We start from the raw sequence: 5,000 nt of genomic DNA, 5'->3' as shown, positions 1-5,000 counted from the left end.
GGCCGCTCTGACGTAGCAGCATTCTATGTTCATCATGGAAAAAGATCAAGCAGCCACTGCACAGCCAATACACTGACACTAGAAACCTTTTATAAATGACATATATAATGACAGAATGTGTATTGGTTGTTGGTCGCAGCGGTGTCTGTTAGCAGTTAGCTCGCTCGTTAGCCGCTGAACCGCAGCAGCGTGCAGGCAGAGCGAGCAGCCGCCAGCTGTTGATCCGTGCAGGACTTCACCGTGAGCGGACTGTTTAGAGACCATGTGACCGGCAGGTAACGTTAACTGGTCCCTATACGCAAATATCATAAATGATAGGGAACCCAGCAACGGCCACGATGAGCTTCTCCTCCTTTTTCTCTGAACTAATGTTTTGGTAGGAACCAAAGTTTACATCGTATGTTTCTCTGGAATCATCCAGCGTGAAGGACGTCTATATTCTGATTGGTTGCCGCTGAACCGCGTCATAGCTCATTACCATAAAGTTGACCTACTTTCAACTTTCTGATTGGCGCTCTGGTCGCTCAAAACGCCCAAAACGTGACGCCGACAGATTTGCCGCTCCTTGCAGCTGAGAGAAGCAGCTTCCATTGAAAATGAATGACTTCCTGTATCTTCAGAAGATCAAGTCGGCCGCGGTGTGGACGGACAGTAAGCTGCAAGCACCTCACCAAAGTCTCTCAGTTTTGTTTTTTTTGGTCCATATGCGGTTAATGACCTGCATATTCCTCAAAGTAGAGGGAGAGAATACCATTACAGTATTGAATAATTGGAGCTCAGACGCAATTTTGTAATTTTCTCAATTTCTGATCCCCTAAATAAAAAACGGAAAATTGGATATTTGAACCCATTTTTTTTTCCAAATGTCCGTTTGTGCTTAGAAAATTGAACTGATAAGCGTTACACGGACCGAACTGGCCCTTTAATGCCACTGCTGTTGAATTATATTGGTATATGCTATACATTATTGTCTGTATTACTACCTCTTGTCTCCACGGTTACCTGTATTTTGTCCTCTTATCTCCTTTAAAAGACACTTTAGTGTGTATGTGTGTGTGTGTGTGTGTGTATGTGTGTGTGTGTGTGTGTAGCAACTGTATGTATTTACCTAAATTTGAATTTTGGCATATAAACAGGATTTATGAACATTTGTTGTAGGAAATGTGCATGCATAAGCATGTGTGTGTGTGTGTGTGTGTGTGTGTGTGTGTGTGTGTGTCTGTGTGTGTGTGCGTGTATGTGTGTTTGTGTGTGTGTGTGTGTGTGTGTGTGCATGTATGTGTGTTTTTGTGTGTGTGTGTGTGTGTGTGTGTGTGCCTGTATGTGTGATTGTGTGTGTGTGTGTGTGTGTGTGTGTCTGTGTGTGTCTGTATGTGTGTGTGGGTGCGTGTTTGTGTATGTGTGTATGTGTGTGTGTGTGTGTGTGTGTGTGTGTGTGTGTGTGTGCGTAGGGAGAGAAGGTGTAATGACTTTGCATCCAATTGCCTCATTAAAGTATTTATTCAGGCCTTTATTAAAGCGAGGCTGCGGGACAGTATGGAGCTAATCCGTTTTACATCCTGTGTGTGTTACTTTGTATGTGTTGATGTAAAAAAAAAATAGGGAAAAAGAGAGACAGCAAAAACCTCAATCTTTTTGGTCAGGGACTACTAGTCTATATCTTTGACTTTCCACTCCAGGGATTGCTCCGTTGCCGCCGGAAAATCCGCTGGATGTCTCCTTCCTCTGTCTCTGTGTTGGCGTTCTAACCTCTGGTGGATTTGTGAGGACTATGGTTAACTGCTCCTCAGATCTCTGCAGGGTAAATCCAGACAGCTAGCTAGACTATCTGTCCAACCTGAGTTTTCTGTTGCACGACTAAAACTGCTTTTGAACGTACGCAGGTTCCACCAAAACAAGTTCCTTCACGAGACCATTGTGCAGTGGCAACGCAGCTTTTTTCCCGGTGCTTAGCCCCGCCCAAGACGATTGTGATTGGTTTAAAGAAATGCCAATAAACCAGAGCAGGTTTTCCTCCCATCCCCGAATGCTCTGTGGACTAGCCAGACCCTCCTCCAGCACACTTTGGAGGAGGGTCTGGCAAAGCGAGACTCGGGACTACAGACCATTTTTAGAGCAATTCAAAAGGTACTGTTGTGAATGGCTGTTTCCTCTGTTGGAGAAAAATAACAAGTCAATGAGAGCTTATATGTGCATTAAAGTTAGTGAGGTTAATGTTTGGTGTAGTTAAGGCTGGACTTATATTTGATGACATTGTTTACCATTGAGTTTGCAGAGTGTTGTTCCTGAAACACCCAATCATTATGTAGGTCAGCAGTCGCCAACGCAGTCTGTTTGTGCCCATCTGTATTTCAATGTTGTTCAATGTTCAATTGATTGTACGTGAATAAATTAGAAATAAATACGGTTGGGTATCGTTTGTTTTTTTTCTGATACCGGTGCTAAATCAATACTTTTAAAACGGTGCCGGTGCCTAAACGGTGCCTGAACCGAAATATATATAATATATTTATAATGTGTATAATATAAAATATAAAAAAGGAGCACAAAACGACAGTTGGTGACATTAAATAAGTTGTTTATTGCTAAGGCCATATGGTCACAATTAAATGATCGATTAATAATGTAATAACAACTTATAACAATGACTTATTTCACCAGTAGATTGCTGGTAAATGACAAAAACAAGCACCACATAGGAAAAGGGTATTTTTCCTATATGTATTTTATAATAACTTTGAATGCACCACGAGGCTGGCGAGTTTCAAGTGAACGCACCATCTGTGTTGTTGTTCCGACAGCGTTAGCTGCAGTCAGACTGTTACGTCCCGCTGTTAGAATCCTCCAGTTGGGTTTAATCCAGCTGCTAGCTAACGCTAACGTAGCGTCCCGTGCAGCGATGCTTCTGAACAAAAAAAGTCAGGCACCGAAATGTTTGTATTCGGTCTCGTTACTACCATTTACGATGGAACCGGTGCCCTATTCAGTCCCTCCAGAAAAACGTGATTATGTGATCGCATAATTCAATGCATAATCAGCCAAAGTCTGCATATTTATGCGGGGGGGGCATTTATTCAAATACGCCGCACTTTCGCCGCATAAATTGCCGATTTCCGCGCAAAATATGCAGGGCTTGCATGATTTCATAATATTTAAAATTTCATAATCCCCGCATTTTCGTTGCAAAAAAGTCACATATATCTTAGCAGAAAGTTGAAAAATGTTGCGTTTACTTCACAGAAGAGCAGCCGTTTTCCCCTGTTGCCATGGGAACGTTATGAAGTGACGTAATTACGCGACGTGAACATCATCGGAAAGCTGCAAACCCCGCGATGATGGAACCGCAGTTTTTGCAAGTTCCTGCAATTTCATCGCATAAAATTGCGTAAATATCCCGCATATTCCATCGCATTTTTTAAGAAAACGTGCCACATAATCAAGGATTTTTGCCCGCAGCAATCACAAAAAACTCCCCATTTTTCTGGAAGGACTGCCCATTGGCACCGCGTTTCAGTACCCAACCCTAGACATATATCAGATACAACTCTCAGCCTTACTCAGGTAGTGTGTTGCTGAATGCTGACAGGTTGTTGTCGACAGTGACAGCTGACAGGATTTGCAATGTAACATGTTTGATATGGAGACACATGCAGTAGTACCACAGGCACAGCGGGGCACCGAGCTTCTCACAGCAGGAGCACACGAGTCTTCTGTGCGCTCTGATATTTATCATTCTGATATATTAAATTATTCATTTATTTATACAGCTCATCTTTCCCACATCTCACATCCCTTGCCCTTGCCTATTGGCTATTTGTTCCAGTTTTACCATCACAGATATATGGAGATCAAAATGTTTCTCCTGAGTGACACATGCTTATGAACACAGAAGGAAAGTAGATGTTGCTGTTGTAAATCACTGATACACCCTTTCTGACTCCAAACTCGTAAAATACGGACGTTTGGACAGTGGCGAGAAGACGGAGAGAAACACACAGACTATCAGAAAGGTGGAGAGGGAGAGATAAAGAGAAAGGACAGAGGCAGAACCAGGTAGCCCATAAGGTGACAGACACACAGACAGACTGTTGAAGACGTACAGTGCAAGTTCTCAGTGGATTTTCCGGTTGGTTAATAATCTTAAGAAAAAGTAAATGGGACATTGTTCTTTAAATGATATGAATTACAAACAAAATTGCCTTCACCTCATTTGTATTGGGGTAGAGGCAAAGAAGTCAGTGGTGGAGATTAAACTGGACCTGCCTACAACCGGTTCTCATTCCGAACTCGTAAAATTAGGATGTTTGGACAGTGGCTGTCAGCGTCTGAAGCGACGAAAAAAGTGTCCTTCAGCGTGTTTGTAGAACGTACCGGGGAGAGCAGCAGCTACACGGGCTTTAGAGAGTAGTATGTAAGGAGGTTGGTTGGGGGGGTGGATGGGTCAAACACAGGACTTTCACCCAGGAGAGAGGGGATCGTGTCCCGCGTGTGTCTTTAACCGTCCCGTTATTCCTGCGTGTCACGGAAACGTAAGCCCACCCACGACCTTTTCCTTAACATAACTGCGTCAATCGATGGGAGTGAGAACCTGTAGTCTCGCATTGCCAGACCACAGCGCTGTGGAGTAAGGTCTGGCTGCACCAAATATAAATTCTGGGATATGTGAAAAAAACACTTTGGTTTATTTGCATTTCTTTAAACCAATCACAATCGTTTTTGGCGGCGCTAAGCTCCGGACACAGCGACGGCTCTGCAAAATAGTCTCTGGAAGGAACTTGTTTTGGTGGAACATTTGCACCCCGCAAAAGAAAACGCAACATAAAACATTAAATGAAGTTAACTGTTGACGCAATACAGAAACGTGAGCTATTTAAATAAGCTGATACATGGTTAAACCTCATTGGCTCTTACCAGTGTATCACAGTTTATCTCTGTGTGTACTTCGTCCACAGCAATCCCACCAATCAGTCCCAAAACGTCCCAGTATCAGTCCCTGTGTT

The 5,000-nt window shown here is 43.2% G+C and overlaps 1 protein-coding gene across 3 annotated transcripts in view; it reads left to right on the top strand.

Moving 5' to 3' along the window:
• raly (RALY heterogeneous nuclear ribonucleoprotein) overlaps positions 1 to 5,000 on the top strand; it is a 218,710-nt gene that overhangs the window by 69,012 nt on the left and 144,698 nt on the right. The window lies entirely within an intron of this gene.

The sequence above is a fragment of the Sander lucioperca genome, chromosome 6, assembly GCF_008315115.2.
Source record: "Sander lucioperca isolate FBNREF2018 chromosome 6, SLUC_FBN_1.2, whole genome shotgun sequence".
NCBI lineage: Eukaryota > Metazoa > Chordata > Actinopteri > Perciformes > Percidae > Sander > Sander lucioperca.
Note: the sequence above shows the minus strand (reverse complement) of the source record. Positions and strands in the feature narration are given on the sequence as shown.